Here is a 21,703-nt window from a genome sequence, read left to right as displayed (position 1 = left end):
TCCCGAACAATACCCTTCTTCACTTCGTTAAGAAGGGCTGCCTCCCTGATCCTCATGTCCAGGGGAAGCAGTCCGGCGAGTAGCAGCGCCGCGTTCAGAGAGACGGTGCAATACGCTCTGACGATCTTCTGTGCGAAGCCTCGCTGCACCACGTTTAGTTGCTTCTGCACCCCCAGCTTGTGCGTGGCCGATGCCCACACGCTAGATGCGTACATGATGACCGGCTCGACCACCGCCACGTAAGTATATGGTCCTTATCACCTCCGAGTTCAAGCCCCAGCCAATCCTGGCCGCCCTGGACAGCTGCTTATACAAGTTTAACGCCTTTCGGCATATGTTCGCCACATGGGCGTTAAAAGTGAGCTTGCTGTCCAAGGTGAGGCCGAGGATTTTGATTTCCTGGGACATATCAATGGATACCCCGCCCATGCTCAGAATTGGGGTGTCGTATTTAAGTTTGTTGGTGAGCACCATTGCCTTTGTTTTCAATGGTGCAAACCTCAACTTATTTTCGACTCCCCATCTCCGAACATATTCGAGGGCTCCATTGGCACGTCCCTGGACTTCCTGGGCCGTGTCCCCGGAGAATACGAGGACCACGTCGTCAGCGAACGCTTGACAGTAGTCGCCCCGGCCATCTAGCCCCACAAGCAACGGGTCCAGAAGCAAATTCCAGAAGGTCGGGCCCCCTATTAACCCTTGGACACATCCCTTCGAGGTTTCGCTGACACTCTCCGCTCCGGCATATCTAACGCGAACCCTCCTATCCCCCAAATAACTATCAACCATTCGGCGTAGATTAGGAGGGCACTGCGTCTCCGCCAGTCTGCACTTAATGGCCGGCCACCACGCGTTGTCGAAGGCTCCCTCTATATCCAAGGATACCATCAGGACGAGTTTTTTATCTTAAATCCTCTGCCTGATGTGATCCACCAGGACATAGAGGGAGTCCTCGGTACAGCGCTGCGGCATGAAGCCGTACTGACGGCGGCTCATGCCGGGGAGGACGTGCCAGCGAATCCTCGCCATCAGCATCTTCTCCAAAATCTTACCGAGCACCGGTAATAATCCGATGGGTCGGTAAGACTTTGGATTTGCGTAGTCATCCTTTCCCGGCTTCCGCAGGACGGCGACCACCGCCTCCTTCCACGCAGCGGGGAAGTCACAAGGCCGCGGCGTGCAACGCCGCCCCCAAGTGCATCTTGTGCGCGGGGGCAGGCAAGCCGACGGGGCACCGCGTGGGGAGCAAGGCGTGCTCCAGCACGCGCCAAAACAAAAAAAGGAGAGGTGGGAAGCGGGGTGCGTCCGCGGCTACGGCCCAGACGCAGCCTGCTCGTGCGGCTCAGAGCGCCGAGGCGATGGAAACCTGTGATGGGGCCTCTGAATAATTATGGCCCTCAAAGTTCTCCAGGCGAATATCAACCACTGCACTAGTGCACAGGACCTGTTGTGTCAGAGCATGGCGCAGTGGTTGATAGACGTGGCGGTGGTCTCTGAGCCGTACTTTGTCCCGCCCCGGGATAACTGGGTGCGAGACGAAGACAGTGCGGTGGCGATCGTGTCTTCGGTGAGCTCTTCGCCTCCTACATGTGTCGTGCGAGGTCATGGAGTGGTCTCGGCTCGTCTGGGTGACTTGGTTGTGGTTGGAGTTTATTTCTCGCCCAACCGTCCGCTCAACGAGTTCGAGTCATTCCTGACCCAGGTCGAGGCGCTGGTCCTGAGGAGTCACCCTCTCCCCGTGCTGGTTGCTGGAGATCTCAATGCCAAATCAACGGCATGGGGATCCCCCGCAACAGATGCGCGGGGTGCACTTATCGAGGAGTGGTTCATCACTAACGGGCTAGCGGTAGTGAATCGGGGGACGGCACCCACGTGCGTGCGATGGAACGGTAGCTCGCGTCCGGACGTTACGTTCGCGAGCCCAGTCCTAGCGCGCCGTGTCGAGGGCTGGAGCGTGTTGGAGGACGTGGAGATGCTCTCTGATCACCGTTACATACGGTTTGATCTCTCCGCGTCCTCGGTCGCTCCGAGCGGCCCAAGCCGAACTCCGAACGAGGCTGGCCCAAGGTGGCAGCTGAAGCGCCTCGACAAGGAGTTTCTCCGCGAGGCGGCCATTGTAAAAGGTTGGTCCCATGCGCCGGCGAATGTGGTGGTAGAGGACGAGACCGAGTGGTTCCGGGGCGCGTTAGCAGAAATCTGCGACGCCTCGATGCCCCGGGCCAGTAAGTACTCGTCCTCCCAGAAGGTGGGTGTACTGGTGGTCGCCCGAGCTCTCGCGTCTGCGAAAAGCCTGTTTCAGGGCTAGACGCCAGTACGCCCGATACCGGAGGAGAAGGCGCAGGGACGAGACCGAAGAGGCCGCCTTGTGCGCGACACTAGTGGAGGCGAAGAGATCGCTGAGGACAGCGATAGCGTCCGCCAAGGAGGCAGCACGCGAGGAGCTGCTGAGTACCTTGGACCGCGATCCTTGGGGGCGCCCATATCGGCTGGTCCGGAATAAGCTCCGGCCATATGCGGCCCCCCTGACGCGGACCTTGGATCCGCAGTTCCTCGGTGAGGTGGTGGCCGCTCTGTTCCCGCAGGGAGCGGCCTTTCAGCCCCCCAGTATGGCACCGCCACTGGCGGAAAGAAGCGAGGGCGTGGAGGCGATCCCGGAGGTGACCCGGGATGAGTTTGCTGCGGCCGTTACACGGCTGCGTGCGAAGAACGTCGCCCCGGGTCCTGATGGAGTTCCGGGTCGTGCCCTCGTCCTCGCTCTGGACGTTCTGGGGGAACGGCTGAGGGGGCTGTTCACAGCCTGTTTCGAGCAGGGAAGGTTTCCCGCGGCGTGGAAAGTGGGCCGACTAGTCCTACTGCAGAAGGAGGGACGTCCGGCGGATTCTCCGACCGGGTTCCGTCCCCTCGTCGTGCTCGATGAGGCCGGCAAATTGCTGGAAAGGGTCATTGCTGACCGCCTCGTCGAGCACCTGGAGAGAGTAGGGCCAGACCTGGCGGATCGCCAATACGGGTTCCGCCGGAGGCGGTCGACGATTCACGCCGTGCTGAGGGTGAAGTCAAATAATATTGTTTACAATGTTTATGCGCATTTATTAAAGTTGTTTACAATTAGATGCACCAAGACTCACCGTAGTCATGGAATGATTTTATACTACGAGTATAATACTAATAAGGAGGGGCTCAACCTATTGAATAGATTTAAAGATTTTAAGAATCCGGATTATTAAATGTAAACATTATTGTGGTTTTCAACGATAATATAATAAAAAAAACTTCGTAAATATGTTAAAAAAAAGGAAAAAAAAGGCAATTACGTTAAGGTTTAAGTAATAAAAGATGAGGTACATTACCTACATTCCTACATGGGTAGAATGCGTGAGCGCGAACGATGAACGACAAAGATATTTAAATAGGCGTTGGGTTCGATTCCCAAGAACAAATACCCCTCGTAGGTTTTCTGCCTTTTCCTATAGGTTTCAACGTTTTTCTTTTGTATGTGTATTTTTATATTGTATGTTACTCATTAAAAACAACAACAACAACGTTTCATAAGAAAAAAAAAAATTTGCTTACCACTTTTACATGAATTGGAACATTGCTGTTGAGCAACATGGTTTATTATATAATTAAGATGTACGAAACAAGGCAGCATTGCTGATCATTAAATTGATATGAAACATGGCAGCATTGCTGATTATTAAATTTATATAAAACAAGGCAGCATCGCTGATCATTAAATTGATATGAAACAAGGCAGCATTGCTGATCATTAAATTGATTTGAAACAAGGCAGCATTGCTGATCATTAAATTGATATGAAACAAGGCAGCATTGCTGATTATTAGATTGATATTAAACAAGGCAGCATTGCTGATCATTAAATTTATATGAAACAAGGCAGCATTGCTGATCATTACATCATAATCTCTTTCTTAAAGTATATCCGCCGTTGTGATTCCATAGTTAGCTGAAATTCATTGAAGATTTTTTAAAAAGTTACATAGATTTATAATAATAAAACTGTTTTACTCACTTATGTTTTCCTGGGCACTTTCCCCAGTAGAACATGATGTGAGCACTAGCTGTTTTAATAAGTATGACGGCGCGTCCAAAGATATTGTTCATTTCGTACATTCAATACTAACTGTCAAGCGTTGACAGTTGACGTAACACCGAACACTGGGGAGGCGGCCATCTCGATCGTGGCATTGTCGATTGGACAGTTGAAGAGGCAACACGTTGCGCGCGCGCCCCGCGTGTTCGGTGGAACATCTTGATTTTTTATTGTTCGCATAAAGCAATTTAACTTGTGATTATTAATTGTAGAATTAATAAAGAAGCATAACGTTAATCAATACGGTAGTTCGTAATTTATTTTATAAACTATATCTACTCGCCCGACTACCCACGTAAAGAAAAATATGAAACAGACACGCGAAACCTCTGATGAGCCTTTATCAGAAGTGGGATCGAGAGGGCTTAACACTGAGGAGACTGCCACCGCTGGTCCATCTTCAAATACAGGCTCCGAGGCGTCAAGCTTCCTGACTAGTATGGAAGCGCTCTTATCCCGTCTACTGACGCCACGCCACGCCTCAACTCATCAAGTTCGACCCAGATGAAGCTGATTCGGATATTGAAGGTTGGTGTAATGTAACTGAAATAATCGTGAACAGTCGCAAGCTGGAAGGACCCGAACTGCTACTCGCTCTCACGCATGCCCTAAAAGGGCGAGCCGCAAAATGTCTAATTAAGTTAAGTAATGCAGAGATCACATGGGCGCATGTCAAAGAAATTTTACTTGCGAAGTTCGGACGCCCTATGCTAATACAGGACTATTTTGATGAAATAATAAGATTTCAAATAACGAACAAAGAAACCGCTAGTGAAGCTGGCTTTAGGCTCTGGAATCTCATTGAACGCGTCCCGCGGCTTGGAATGGCTGAAGATATCACTACCGGGTTTGCTATTTCATTATTGTCACAAAAGGACCCCTTGATACGCAGAGAGCTTAACTCGCACGTTGTAACTACAAGGGCTCAATTATTCAGGATACTTAATGGCGTTTCCCTCAAACGACACCACGACGAATTTGAGGCTTGCGAAACTGATACTAAGCGTGCGCGTATCACAGATTACAAATTTAACGGAAGTTGCCATTTCTGTGGTAATAGAGGCCACAAAATAGAAGACTGCCGTAAGCGCCGCGACACCATGAAACTGAATACTTCTGATAAAGATAAAGAAAAGACCGTGACCTGCTTCACCTGCGGAAAATCAGGGCATCTTAGCCCTAACTGTCCCGATAAGAAACTAGGAGCGGTGCTAGCAACGCGCAAGGAGGTCCAGATCTGCACGCGGCGCACAGTAAGAGGTACCCTGTCGACGTCATCTGGTGAGGTCATTTTTTTTCTTTTCGATAGCGGATCTGCATGCTCCCTTGTTAAACTCTGCTATATCACGAAACTTGCTGGTACTGAACGCGACGACATTGTGTACCTAACCGGGATCGGTGGGGAAGACTTGAAATGCACCAAACAAATTCTTAGTACTGTAACTATTCAAGATATCCCTCTGTCAGTATTATAGTATTCCATGTAGTACCCAATAACGCGATTTCAGAATCAGTTATAATAGGAAGGGATGTTTTCGAGCAAGGTATTCATGTCGAAATTGATAGTGACCATCTTACTTTTACCCTTCGTAAATATATCAATTTATGTGAAAACATGACCGGATTTGACCTTAGTGCTATTGATACCGACCTAGTTGATGAAGAAAAACTAGCCTTGTTTAATGTGTTAAGAAAGTATAGCGAATTCTTTATCGATGGTGTTCCTACTAGACGTGTATCGACAGGTGGTCTCAGAATTGATTTGATTGACCGTCATAAGACTGTGCAACGGCGTCCATATCGATTATCTCCATCCGAGAAAGAAATTGTAAAAGGTAAAATCCAGTCTCTTCTTAAGGCAGGCGTCATACGTGAAAGCTCTTCGCCATTCGCGAGCCCTATCCTTTTAGTTAAGAAAAAGGACGGAACAGATAGGATGTGCGTCGATTATAGGGAACTTAACGCGAATACACGTCCCGAACACTACCCCTTACCCAGAATAGATGAGCAAGTAGATAGACTGACTGGGGCGCACTTCTTTTCTTCGCTTGACATGGCATCCGGATACCATCAAATTACTGTAGAATCCAGCTCGGTGGAACGAACCACCTTCGTAACACCGGATGGACAATATGAATATCTAACCATGCCGTTTGGGTTAAGAAATGCGGCTTCCGTTTACCAGCGCTGCATTAATAAGGCACTAAAATCCCTTAAAGATACCGTAGCTCTTGCGTATATGGACGATGTACTCTCTTTCTCGTCAGGCGTAGCCGAAGGGTTACAGCGTTTAGGACAATGTGCTTGCAGCACTGTCCGAAGCTGGGTTTTCTTTTAACTTCCGCAAGTGTTAATTCTTAAAAAAGGAGATCGATTTTCTGGTTACCTGATTCGCGCTGGTGAGGTTAGACCCAACCCGCGGAAAATTCAAGCCCTCGTTGATGCCCCAATACCAGCTACAGCTACACAAGTGAGGCAATTCCTCGGTTTTGCCTCCTACTTCCGAAGGTTTATCCCTAATTTTGCCACACTTGCTGGACCGTTATACCCACTCACGAAGTTAAAAGGGCCCATTACCTGGTCCGATAAACACCGTGCAGTTCATAGTAAGATAATTGCTATTCTAACCTGTGAACCGGTTCTTACAATCTTTAACCCCGAAATTCCGATAGAACTCCACACGGACGCGAGCTCTGATGGGTACGGTGCTATCCTAATACAAGGAGAGAATAATACACCACGGGTTGTAGCATATTTTAACCGTCGCACCACGGATACAGAGCGGTTGAAAACTTTCGTCACTATCTGTATGGCCAACATTTCACGGTTTTCACAGATTGCAATTCCCTAAAAGCCTCAAAATCTCTCTCCGCGTGTTCACCGTTGGTGGGCATATCTTCAAGCTCACGATTTTGACGTTGTCTATAAAGAAGGCCGTAGCATGGAACACGCCGACTACTTGTCGAGAAATCCGCTTCCTTTCTCTACTAAGACCTCCGATGAACAAGCAGAAATCAAATCAGTACCATCTACTTCGCGTAAACTAATTAACTTTGTTGAATTGCATGATAGCTGGCTTCAAGTTGAGCAAAAGAGAGACCCCAAAATTCTTGACCTCATTTGTAAGCATTCTAATAACGAACTCCCGCAAGCAACGTCACAAACATATGATGTCCGTGATGGTATACTTTATAGGAAAGTTGAGCGCAACAAAATCAGCTCATGGTTGCCAATAGTACCGCGATCTCTAATTTGGACTTTGATCAACCATGTCCATAGCGAAATCATACATTTGGGTTATGAGAAAACACTCGACAAAATTTACGAGCAATACTGGTTTCCACAAATGTCAAAGAATGTTCGGAAATTCGTTAACTCTTGCATAGTATGTACCTCTTCAAAGGGCGTTTCAGGAGCCCAGCAATTACGTATGCATCCTATCCCAAAGGTATCGGTGCCTTGACACACTATCCACATTGACTTGACAGGAAAACTTAGTGGCAAAAGTGACCGAAAAGAATACGCATCGGTTATAATAGATGGGTTTACCAAATATATACTACTAGCTTTTGCCCGCGGCTTCGCCCGCGCAAATGTATTTTAGATTATAAGGATATGCCATAAAATTTCACCCATTTTTTAATCCCGTATCGTGCGGGACTGTTTTAAGTTAATATTTGATTTAAATTCATAGTGGCTTATCCCGTCTTGTCCCGTCTCTTCTCGTTCTGTTCCGTCCCGTCCCAACCTGTTGTGTCTCGTCCTGCCCCGTCCAGTCCTATCCTGTCCCATCCCATCCTATTTAGTGCCATCCTGCTTTCCGCAACTGATACGTATTTTTTACTCACCAATATTTAAGACTTCTCGCACTTCGACACCCATCAAAAAACGAAGTTTCATACAAACTTCCAACCCTCATTTTTCGCCCTTGAGATGCAGTTTTCAAAATCCAATGTTTTAATGATTATTTCATACTAACCAAAATTTAATTCTAAAATTTCATGTGCCCAACGTTAAAATTGTCGAAATTCCGCGATAGGAATGGAATTTTTAAATCTTATTACTGTATTCGAATTTTTTAATAAACAAATCTTACATTTCATGTGTCCAACATCAAAAATGACAAAGTTTCATACAAACTTACTACCCCTATAGGAATGCAATTTTCAAAATCCAATAAATGAATCAATATTTTAATCTAACCGTGAATTTAAATCAAATTAATAATTCAAAAAAAAAAATCTACTAAACCAAATATTATAGAACTTAACCTACTTATAAACCTATAATACTACAGAATTGCAGATCTAAACCCTAAACATACATACATACATACATATAATCACGTCTATATCCCTTACGGGGTAGACAGAGCCAACAGTCCTGAGCGGACTGATAGGCCACGTTCAGCTATTTGGCTTTAAGATAGAATTGAGATTCGAATAGTGACAAGTTGCTAGCCTATCGCCTAAAAAAAGAATCTCAAGTTTGTAAGCCTATCCCTTAGTCGCCTTTTACGACATCCATGGGAAAGAGATGGAGTGGTCCTATTCTTTTTTGTATTGGTGCCGGGAACCACACGGCAATGCCGGGAACCACACGGCAACCCTAAACATGAATACCTCTAATCCTATAAATAAGTACTATATAAATACAGACCTAAACAAATAAAAATAAACAAATTCAAATTAATATTTAATTAAACCAACCAAAACAACAACTCAAAATCAACCAATGAACATATTTCAATTTTCAATACAAATGAACAAAACACAACGAGAGGTCTTCAAGCATGAATACGAAACGACTAACAACTTATTAACTAAGGTTGAAAATGCAATCAAAATCATAGAAATCTTATTGATTGTCGAACGACAAACGATAGCGACTTTTACATTACATGGTGGCGCCATCTATTGCTGCATTATCAAACAAATTGTTCATTGAAGGAATAAATTTTCTAATCTTTTGCATATCAAAAATTAACACTTATTAGGGTTCCGTCGTACCTTAAGGGTAAAAATGGGACCCTATTACTCGACTTCGGTGTCCGTCTGTCTGTCAGTTCGTCTGTCCGCTCACCCATCCTCCTGTCACCAGGCGTGTCTCATGATCCGTATTAGCTAGACAGGTGACATTTTCACAGATTATAAATTTCTGTTGACGTTAAAATAAAAATACATAAACTGTATACATACCAAATTTCATCAAAATCGGTCTAGATAGGCCGTAAAAGCGGAACGATGATTCACCTCCCCTTTTACTGTTTTGGGGGTTATTTTTTGAAAAAAAAAAGTAGCCTATGTTTGAACGCGTATCTTAATCAATATGCATTTCAAATTTCATTAAAATCCCCAACCCCCAAAATACTCAAATGGGGGGGGTGAAAGTTTGTATGAAAATCATCGTTCGGCTTTCACGCCTGACCCGCTGACAGTTCAGCGGTTCAGGCGTGAAAGCGGAACGATGATTTTCATACAAACTTTCACTCCCCCCCACCATTTGACTACTTTGGGGGTTGATTTTTGAAAAAAAAATAGCCTATGTTTGAATGCGGGTCTTAAAATATATACATACCAAATTTCATCAAAATCGGTTCAGCGGGTCAGGCGTGAAAGCGGAACGATGATTTTCATACAAACTTTCACCCCCCCATTTGAGTATTTTGGGGGTCGATTTTTGAAAAAAAAAAAACGTAGCCTATGTTTGAACGCGGCTTTTAAACTATATACATACCAAATTTCATCAAAATCGGTTCAGCGGTTCAGGCGTGAAAGCGGAACGATGATTTTCATACAAACTTTCAATCCCCCCATTTGACTATGTTGGGGGTCGATTTTTGAAAAAAAAGTAGCCTATGTTTGAACGCGGGTTTTAAACTATATACATGCCAAATTTCATCAAAATCGGTTCAGTGGTTCGGCCGTGAAAGAGGAACAGACAGACAGACAGACACACTTTCGCATTTATAATATTAGTACGGATACCAAATGTAAGTATTTTTAACAGACTTTAAAAAAAGAAAGTTCTCAGTTTGATTATTAATTATTTATATTTATTATTTTTGAAAAAATAGTTAATAGTGTAAAAAACAATGCCTAGACGTAAAAGAGGAGGAGATCTTGCCAGTTCTGCAGCGAAACGGCGGCAACAAAAAGAACATCTCATCAAGAAAAAGAATTTCTACATTACATGACCGGGGAAACACAAGAATCAAGACACTTTCTTCAAAATATAAGATCATATAACTCCTGCTTCCAAATGACTTCTTTCGGAGTTACTTCGACCAACACTAATAGAAATGAATTTGAATATGTATTTTCAATTCAGGGGCAAATTTATCACAAAATAGGATCGTTACTGCCAATGCCTAACGAAGATTATACATTTCTGCAAGTATATTTCATCGGAAATGAAGAACAAGAAATTGATCAACGATGCACAAAATTTTAATGGATTGAGTCGCGAAATAATCCGAAATGTACAGAAGATCTTACACAAATACAATCAATTGATTTACATATTCAAAACAACATTAGACCGCATGATTTCTGATGACTATAAAATTGTAATTCGAGCCGATAATAAAAAAGACCACCTGGAGAGCACGAACGTAGATTTAATGCACCTCAGATAGATGAAGTTGCCATCGTAATTGTAGACAATGAAAATACAAGCCGTGACATAATTGTACAACGAAGAGGAAAAGGACTACAACGCATTGCAGAGACACCGTTTCTATGATGCTCTTCAATATCCATTAATATTTCTGCACGGAGAGGACGGATACCATTTCAATATAAAACAAGTGCATCCTGAAACAGGCATAGAAACAAACAAAAAAGTCACTTCCAAGGAGTTCTATGCTTACCGCTTATTGATCAGGGATAATGAAATATACAATCACATACTCAACACTCGCCGTTTATTTCAACTATTTCTGGTAGATATGTACGCAAAAATAGAAGCAGAACGGATGCTGTACATAAGACTGAATCAGAAGAAACTACGCACAGAAGAATACATCCATCTTCGAGACGCAATCATGAATGACGGCAATATTGATGATATTGGAACAATGGTAATATTACCTTCATCAACCACAGGAAGTCCAAGACATATGCACGAATATACTCAAGATGCCACGACTTACGTAAGAAAATATGGACGACCTGATCTCTTCATAACATTTACATGCAACTCATCATGGCCAGACATCAAAGAGCAACTAAAATACGGACAAACCTCCATGGATCGACACGACATAATAGCCTGAGTTTTTCGACAAAAACAAAAAAGATTTATTAAAGATTTATTAACCGTTCGATGCTGAATGTATACAATTGAGTGGCAAAAACGAGGATTACCTCACTCGCACAATCTCATATGGCTACACGATAAAATTTATCCCACGGATATTGACAAAATCATCCAAGCAGAAGTTCCCGATCCACAAAAAGATCCGGAACTGTACAACATAGTAGTGAAAAATATGATTCACGGACCATGTGGATCATTAAACTTCAATGCACCATGCATGAGTGATGGAAAATGTATAAAAAAATATCCAAAACCATACTTGGATGATACAAAAACTGAAGAAGACGGCTATCCCAAATATAGAAGACGATCACCAAAAAACGGTGGCTTCACAGCAAAAATATGAATACAAGGCAAAGACGAACTGGAAATAGATAACCAATGGGTAGTACCATATAACCCACTACTTTCGAAAATGTTCCAAGCTCATATAAACGTTGAATCAACACTACAAGAAGCTACACTCACAGCTTCAGCTGAACAACTTCGGGAGTTATTCGCCATAATTCTAACAACACGTAACCGATCAAACCCAAAACGACTATGGTACGCTTTCAAGAGGAGTATGTCACTCATACTCCTCTTGAAAGCGTCCCATAGTAGTTTTAGGTAGTACCATATAACCCACTACTTTCGAAACTCACATAACCCGCCAGTAGTCGCGCATGGGTCGAAAAGACCCAGAGCTACAGAATTTGATCCGTAATTCCTATAATATTATTAGTTTTAGTTTGCCGCGCTAGGTACCTTCAAGTGATTTCATAGTGAACTCATACCTCCCACCTCGGCCATTTCGCATGCGGCGTTTGAACAGGACGGACGTGTCAAGAGAGTATGGGTCATTTAGACCCTTAGACCTTAGATCCCGCCGCGGAGACTCAACTCCATACAGACGCTAGCAAGGTTGGTATAGGTGGAATCCTTTTACAACGTAGTGGAGACAGCGAATCATTTCGACCTGTGACGTTCTACAGTCGGCAAACAACCCCCGAGGAGAAAAATTTCCACTCATTCGAGCTTGAAACGCTTGCGGTTGTTTGTTCCTTAAAAAAATTTCGGGTTTATCTTATGGGCCAACAATTCAAGGTTATAACTGACTGTAGTGTACTACGATCGACTTTCCAGAAACGAGACCTGTACCACGCATTGCTCGCTGGTGGCTAGCACTTCAAGAATTTAATTACACCAATTATAGGGCTGGAACGAAAATGACCCACGTGGACGCATTGTCTCGAAATCCAGTGTCAAACATAACCAGTACTTCAGCTGTTATAGTAATAGGAGATGAGGACTGGTTACTCACCCTGCAAAGGGGAGATTCTGAGTTGAACCGAATTCGCAACACGCTAAACAGTGACTTTGATTCGAAAGGATTAGCGTACATCAAAAATAATTATTTGTTAAGGGATAACAGATTGTACAAACGTGTTGGTGACGGTAATAATGATATTCGTTGGGTAGTACCTAAGGGTGCAAGGTGGCAGTTGTGCAAGATGAACCATGACGATATCGGACATGTTGGCTTCGAAAAAACATTAGAAAAGATGAAAAAACATTATTGGTTTTCAAAGATGTCACGTTTTGTAAAAAAATATGTAAGCGCATGTATAGAGTACGCCTATGCGAAAAAGCAAAACTGTTCTCGTGAAGGACTACTACATTCAATTGAAAAGATAAAGACACCGTTTGACACCTTGCACATCGATCACCTTGGGCCCTTTGTTAAATCTAAAAAGGGTAATACGCATATACTAGTCGTGATAGATTCCTTCACTAAATTCGTATTTATAAAGCCGGTTCGGAATACAAAGACTCAGGGCGTTATCAAAGTCTTAGAAGAAATTTTTGACACTTTTCGCACGCCAAACAGACTTATTAGTGACCGTGGTAGCTGTAAACTTCCCACACGTTTAGGAGATTCTGTCTAGATCGAGGTGTCAAACATGTTCTTAACGCAGTAGCCAGCCCGCGTTCAAACGGGCAGGTAGAACGTTATAATCGCACCATTTTGGACTCACTGACTGCGCAAAACTTAAGGGATAATGAGAAAGATTGGGATAACAAATTAGGTAAGATTCAATGGGGCCTAAATAATACTCTACAGAAAACCGTAGGTAGAACACCATCGGAAGTGATGTTTGGTACGGCAATCAATGCAGAACTTAATCCGGCTTTGAACGAAGTCATAGCCGAAACGCGTGAAAAAGTTGACCTTGCTACAATTCATGACGAAGTAAAGAATAAAATTGACAGAGCACAAGTGTACCAAAAGAATTATTATGATAAAGGTAGGCACCCGGCACGTATTTATAAGAAAGGTGACCTTGTAAAGATCACTAAAACTGCGTTTCAAAACAATGGTAGAAGTTGTAAACTCTTACCAGCGTATGAGGGGCCTTATCGAGTTGTCAAGGTTCTAGAAAATGACCGCTATAAGGTAGCTCCAATTCCCGGCTTTGAAGGCACTAAAAATAAAAGAAAAACCACTGTGGCTGCCGATAGATTGCGATAGATTGCCGATGGATACACATTAGGGCATTAGATGTTAATGATGATTCTGATAGTGATAACTAAGAAATACTACTGCAGTGTAGTTTGTTCCGCCGCTTTTTCTACACATGCGCTTTGGAAGCGGTAGTAGTTATAATTAGATTTAAGTTATGTGACGTCAATAAGTGATACCTTGTATCCAATTTTGAAAATAAATCTATTCTATTCTATTCTAAGATAATGAGTACAGTTTTTCATAAGAAATTCAGATCATGTTTGTTTTAAAATTTATTGGCTTATGATTGTCGTGTACAGAAAGAAATCGTATTTGTTTTCAGGTCAGGAGTGAGAATTGATTGGTTCGCTCCCAGGCCTTGAAGATAGCGAGAAGTGATTGGTTCGCACATATTTCTTAACGAGAAATTTTGGATCGGTTCGTTAAATTAGTATAAATAGCTCTAAGAAATGATTGGTTTAGAGCTCATTAGTAATATTCGTAAGAATTGATTGGTTTACGAATGATTTTTCCAAAAGGATAGAATTAATTGATGTTACAATTATGATTAACCAGAAAATGAAACCATGAATAGATGATCGATGATTGATCGAACATTTTTTTATTTTTATTGTTATCATTACTTGATTTAAAATGTTATTGTTAACAACCAATTTTTGTTAGATAAATGTTTTTGGGTGTAATTTACTATTATTTTAGGGTAATAACAGAATATTGGATTTCAAAAAAATAAGCATTGTAAAGATAAATATTTATATATTATAAGATCATACAGACTACCTCTTCAGCCGAGTGTAAGGTCTTCGACATATACGTGTATGAGGACATACACGCTGTCAGGATGGACGAGTGTAAGGTGCCCTAATATTTGTCATTTAATCTCTTACAATATTTATTTTTAATTATAATAATCTAGTAGAAATTTGTAAATTCAAAATTGTAGTAGTTATTTTAAGAAAGGAAACGTTCGGCTGAAGGGGCAGTCTCTTTCGGACGGTGGTGTAGAAAAGTAAAGGAAATAAAAATATACTGAAACACTATCTTGGAGTTATTTAATATTGGTACACCTTACATATATTTAAGTCCGCATCACAGATCTGTAACAAAAATAAATAAATAATAAATGTAGTGGTAATATAAAATAAGCTTATTATGAACTTGTGTAATAAACATATAAAAGGGATACATACTATTAATACATTTCTTGAATGGAAATGTTTTCTGTTAAAATATCTTTCTTCATTTTCAGCAGGATGTACTATTGCCACATGGGTTCCATCTATGCATCCTATTACTCCAGGAATGCAAATTTTTTCATAAAACCTACAACAAACACAGATATTAACACACATTTATCTGCCAAATAAAATAAATTGTCATGTCTTAAACACAATTTACATACCTTCTTTAAATAACATTGCGTTCTGAAACGGTTTGAGGAAATTTTATGTATTTATGCAGGATTGTCGGGTGATTCAATGCTGCTGTCACATCCCTCAATCGAGATACTGATTACTGCAACATGGTAGTACCTAGTGAACATCTTGCTAGGCGTTGGTAGCTGCCAGTTGCATAGAATGAAAGTGCTACTAGTATCTGTAGACCAAAACCAATTATTTAAGCAATTAGGTACTTTTGCAAACTTGTTTGTATCACAAACTAACACAAAGTACTCACATAATTTAAAACAAAGTTACCTTGTATTTTGTACTGATATCACTTCTTCTTTTAGGCGCTTGCATCAAGGGTTTTAGCTCTTGATATAAATAATGGAACAATGCCTTGGTGACACGATAATTTCGCTTAAATTCGTCATCAATCATAGCAAATGTTTTATCGGCGGCATACCGAGCAATCCTACGCAAATTACGCGTTTCTCGCAAATTCTTTCTACAGGCATCACTGAAAATTACACTTTGCAACACCAAACGAGCCATTGTATGCACTTTTTTACAAGTAAAATGTATACGCAATTTTCACAAAGTTACTATTTCCTTATTGTGATAATCACAATAAATATCCAAGACTAACACAAGTTCAACGCAATGTCGAGCTGTCAAAATGGCTTCAAGAGTAACTAATTCCAAGTTCCAGAACACAATCTCAATATTAATTAGTTCACTCAATATCCGCCCGATTTCGCCCCAATGTGGCGCTAGTGTGAAATTCAAGAGTGCCAAATGACGTTTCTTGCATTGAGATTGGCATTATATATTGGCATTGCGAGTCGAGAGTAAGCCTGCAGATCTTTTCATTGCGATGCATAGCCGAAAAGTTTTTGGCCAAGAGTCAAAAAGTCTATTGCATATTCGTAGATCTGGAAAAGGCCTATGGCAGAGTTGAGAGGAATGAATTATGGTCAACACTTTCTATGCATGGGATGACCAGACTCTTAATACCAGCACTGAAATCCTTATATGAGGATTCGAGTGCTTGTGTCAGGATAAACGGAGCGCACACTGAGTGGTTTAAGATTGAGAAAGGCGTTAGGCAAGGATGTGTTGCGTCGCCGTGGCTGTTCAACCTATTTATGGATAGTTGTTTGACAGATTTGAAAGAGTCTGAAAGTGGATTAAGGATGAATGAGTTACTCGTCAAATGTCTGCTCTATGCCGACGATCAGGTTATACTGACGTCATCAGCGGAAGAGTTACAGGAGATGGTAAACTGTATGCATGAAGTTTTAAAAGAGAAAGAAATGAAAGTGAACGCAAGTAAAACTAACACAATGGTTTTTAAAATGGAGAAAGAAATGACAGCATGTAATATTTTGATTGGAGGAGAAAAAGTTGAGCAAGTGAAAGAGTTTGTATATCTAGGATCAAAGTTTATATCAGATAGCAAGTATGATAGTGATATTGAAAGGAGAGTGAACGCGAGGAACATGGTGAATGGAGCTTTGCATGCCTTTATGAGCAGTCAGAAACTATCCAAAAAGGCTCGACTGGCTGTGCATAGGGGCGTGTTGGTCCCGACATTAATGTATGGGAGTGAAAGTTGGGTGTGGCAAAAGAAGCACGAAAGCCGAATAAATGCAGTGGAAATGAGAGCGTTAAGGAGTATGATGGGTGTGAAATTGAGTGACCGGATAAGAAACAGCGTGATAAGGGATTGTTGTGATGTGAAAGAAGATGTAGTTACAGGAATAGAAAAGGGTATGTTAAGATGGTTCGGTCGTGTGGAGAGGATGAATGAAAGCAGGTTGACTAAGCAGATATACAAGGAGAGTGTAGAGGGAAAGGTTGGAGTGGGAAGGCCTTTTTTTTTTTTGTTACGAAGGGGAAATCCATTTACGGACGACCCTCCGGGTCTTCACCCGGGAGAGTGTGGGACTCCTGGCACCGAGTGTGCCAGACTACCGCACTAAAACCCCTTCGGCGCACTGTGGAAAATATGGGTCCGTTTCGGATCAAAAATCTGTAGAACCGTCAATTCAAAAGATAAAGCTATGAAATTTTGCACATATATGAAGTGATATATTTATTTATTTTATTTATTTAAACTTTATTGCACAAAAACAAAAATGTACAAAAGGCGGACTTAATGCCGTTTGGCATTCTCTACCAGTCAACCAGCTGACCAAACAGAAAAACTTTTAGTTGGTGGTGCGATAAAGTGCACATGCATACTGACAAAATACATACATTACAAAAAAAATGCGTAAATACATACAAGATACATAATATACACTATAAATACATATACATACATAAAATATATAATTAGGATGACCCATCATTAATCTGCCGAAGAAAGAACCCCTTCACAGCATGTTTAAACGCAGAGCGACTAGGAGCTCTCCTAATCATTTCAGGAAGAGCATTCCAGAGCCTCACAGCCTGAACCTAGAAAGATTTCTCCAAAAAAGTAGACCGGAACAGAGGAGTACGCAGAGTCAGGTTGTCTGCAGAGCGTAGAGAATGGGAATGGGCGGAACTCAAAAGCGGGAATTTAGATTTTAAGTAAAGAGGAGAGTGAGCATCATTGAGTAGAGAGTACAACAAACAAAGAATTCTGGCTTTACGACGTTCAGGAATAGGAAGCCATGATAACTGCGAACGAAAAGAAGAAATATGATCGTATTTACGGATATTAAAAATAAAGCGAATACAGTTGTTGGCTAATCTGTTGAGTTTAATGAGAAGGACTTGAGTAAGATCGCAGTAACACACGTCGGCATAATCTATAGTAGGAATGACTAAGGATTGGACGAGGGAGATTTTGGTTCTCAGAGGAAGGAAGTTCTTTAGTCTATAAAGAGAACGAAGCATACCAGTTACTTTACGGCAGACCTCAGTGACGTGAGGAACCCAGCTAAAAGTTGAATCGATCTGCAGTCCAAGGTCTTTTACGCTGGGGCAGTAAGGGATCGTAGCATCATTAAATTTAACGGGATTGATAGCCTCGAAATTAATTTTACAAATTTGCCGGGAGCTTCCTATAATTATGGCCTGGCATTTACCCGGGTTTACAACTACTCCGTACTTAGTCGACCAGTCTGCAATAATGCTAAGATCCCTGTTAATGAGCGCAACCGAGGAGTCAATACACTCACAATCGCATGAGTGGTAGAGTTGCAGGTCGTCTGCGTATAGATGAAAAGAAGAAGAAAGGAGTAAAGTAAGAGAGTTGATGAAGATGGAGAACAGGAGAGGGGACAATATACCACCTTGGGGAACGCCAGAAACAAGGTCACGCCAACTTGAGATATTTTGCTCAACACAGACTGCTTGCTGTCGGCCACGAAGATAAGAGGCGAACCAATCGAGAACCACTGGAGAGAGATTAAGGCGAGCAAGTAAAGCAAGGAGAACATCGTAACCTACCGTATTAATAGCATTGGAGAAATCAATAAGTACAAGGATGGTCACCTTGCCGTGCTCCATGCCATTTCTGATGTCCTCAGTCACCTTCAACGACGCAGTACCCGTGCTGTGTCCCGGGCGGAATCCCGATTGAAATTCACTGAGCAGTCCATTAGAAAGAACAAGAGAGGATAGTTGAGAATACACTGCTGCTTCAAGAATTTTAGAGAAAAATGGAAGAATAGAGAAAAAAAGATAGGACGATAATGATTTAAGCTGCCAGGATTGTTAGTTGTAGGTAGAGGAATCACAAATGCCTTCCGCCATAAGGAAGGGAATACACCTGAACTAAGGGAATAGTAATGATGTGAGTGAGAGCCGGAAGAATGAAGTCCAAAAGAAGAAGAATCATGCGGAGATTAATTCCATCGATCCCCATGGCTTTTGTTTTTATGGAAAGGACAATTTTTTTTACGTCTTCAATGGTCACTGTAGAAAAGGAAAACGTGTCAGGTAGCAAACAAGGTAAGGAGTTTAAATAGGAAATAGTTTGCAACCTAGATGAAGGATCCAGAGAAGTAGTGGAAGTAAAATGATCATTTATTTCATCTAGAGAAAAGGAGGAATTGAATACCTTGGAATTACCCTTACCTACACCTTGGCTTTTGAGGAACTTCCACACATTAGCAGGAGAAGAATTCGATATGCTTTCATGGAAATACCGACGTTTCGCGGACCTCACCATACGATTACAAAGTTTTGGTTGCCCTCTTAAATATATCCCAATTGTCATCAGAACGATCACGTTTAAATTTTAAGAACGCTCGATTACGTTTTGCCATGGCCATGCGCCCTGGTCATCCACGGACAAGGAGATCGTTTAATTTTTACACGACGGAATGGAGCATGACGATCAAAAAGAGAAACAATTGAGCTATTAAGAAGGCCGACCTTGGATTCCACGGTATCAGCAGCTAATATGGCACCCAGTCAGTGCCAGCAGCATCAGTACGCAGCGCTTCAATATCCAGCCCAGCAAAGTTGCGCATTAAAACTGACTTTGCCTTAATCTTAGTGGTGTGAATCTTGTAAGAAGCGTAGATAAGATCATGTCGAGAAAATGCTGGAGCAGGATGCTGACCATGAAGCATGATATTATCGAGTGAGGTAAATATGTGGTCAAGCCAGGTGTCAGGGGAGTCCTTATTGACGTGAGTGGCATTAAAAGGAAGAACCGAAAGATTGAAGGAGTCAACAATATCACGAAGTTTACAAGAAGAAGAGGTGTCGAGTAAGAGGTTAGTATTGATATCACCGAATACAAGGGAATGAGAGTATACAGAAGCAACAGGATCAAGTACTGTCTCAAGAGAAGAAAAATAGTTTATACCTGGTGGACAATACATAACCCCCAATACAATTTTCTGGTGGCTCACTTCAACTTCTATAAAGATGTATTCGGCTGATGCCGAGTAAGAAGAGGGAGATTGGAATAAAATTTTATAAGAAAGATTGCTGCGTAAATATATGGCTACACCTCCACCAACTTTATCAGTGCGGTCATTTCTTATCAGTATATAGCCAGGTAATGCAACCAAAAATGAATCAAGGCAAGGCTTCTGCCAAGACTCTGAAACCAGAATTGCTTGGAGATGTTCAACCGTTCCAAGTTCTAGGAGATCAGTGTAATGGGCTGCTACGCTTTGAGCATTGATGTGGCAAACATTAAAATATTTCCTAACGGGCATCAAATCTTTACGCACTAAATCACCAAGTGAGACGGCATCATGAAAAGAATCTTCCCTAGCCGACTCAAAAGAGTCATCCATAAATAAATAATATTAGTTATATACTACTTAAAATATAATAAGATATACATACTTAATATTTTAAAACAGAATACAAGTCTTAAATAAGTGCACTACCACCAAATCTGCAATGGCCTACCGGCTTACAACGTAAGTAAGTCAATTAATGTTTACATAGCAACTAACTCAATATATACATGGTATTATATATGTAACTTCCGTAAAAATAGAATAACGCATTAATTTTTTTTATGTTAAGCCTAGTATCTTATAATGATAAAAATTAAAAAAATGCACGTTATTGCACGTATAGGAATAATAATATATAACGCTGAATAAAAAAAGTACTTGATAAGTTATGAAAAAAGTTATCGAAATATTATTAGCTTAGAAATAGTTTACATAAATATATCAATGTCTAAATTTTAATAACAAATTCTGCACTTCCTTCTTCTACCTGGCGAGCTTCAGGATCTGTTATAAGCTCTTAAACTTTGAGAAGATGTAGAGTATCTTCATCTAACTCCTTTACATTTTTTACATATGGCTTTCTTATGCTCGTTATATACGGATCAGATGTATATAGCAGTGTATGAAACACATCTTCATATGTTTATATCTTATTATGCTCTTCGGGAACATTTTCGTGAATGATGAAGAAGAAATTTTTTAAAGTCCTCTTGGGTATCTTCAGAAAGCTGTCCGATAGGTAAAATTGTTTATAATACTTTTCCGTGAATTAAAATTTTGTGAACAGATGATGGCATATAATACCAACTATATTTACTCACATATATTTTTGCAGTTTCCAATGCATACTCACCAAATTTCTTAGCATCTATCATTACACCAGATGATAAAGCCTGCAAAATGATGTTTAACCGTACTATCAAATCAACGTCTACTCCTGTGATATCGGCAGAACATGATGCATTGTGAAAAAATCTTCTGGCTGTATATCCGTCATTGCTGTTTCCCATTCCCTGACGTGGTTTATCAATGTTCAATCCCAGCTCTTCGTGAAATTGCTTTTGAACTTTAATTTTCTTTTCCTGCTTGAGTCTTTTTTACATCACTTGTGGCGGACCACGTTTGGAAAGATAGATTATTATGATACATGTAATATCATTTCCATGCAACGATTCCAGGCATG

General features: G+C 41.5%; 1 pseudogene; it reads right to left on the bottom strand.

The window, feature by feature from the left end:
* Positions 1-14,989: 14,989 nt before the first annotated feature.
* Positions 14,990-15,874, bottom strand: LOC132904011 (putative nuclease HARBI1; annotated as a pseudogene).
* Positions 15,875-21,703: the final 5,829 nt, after the last annotated feature.

Source organism: Amyelois transitella, chromosome W, assembly GCF_032362555.1.
Source record: "Amyelois transitella isolate CPQ chromosome W, ilAmyTran1.1, whole genome shotgun sequence".
Lineage (NCBI taxonomy): Eukaryota > Metazoa > Arthropoda > Insecta > Lepidoptera > Pyralidae > Amyelois > Amyelois transitella.
This window is presented reverse-complemented; position numbering and strand designations above follow the sequence as displayed.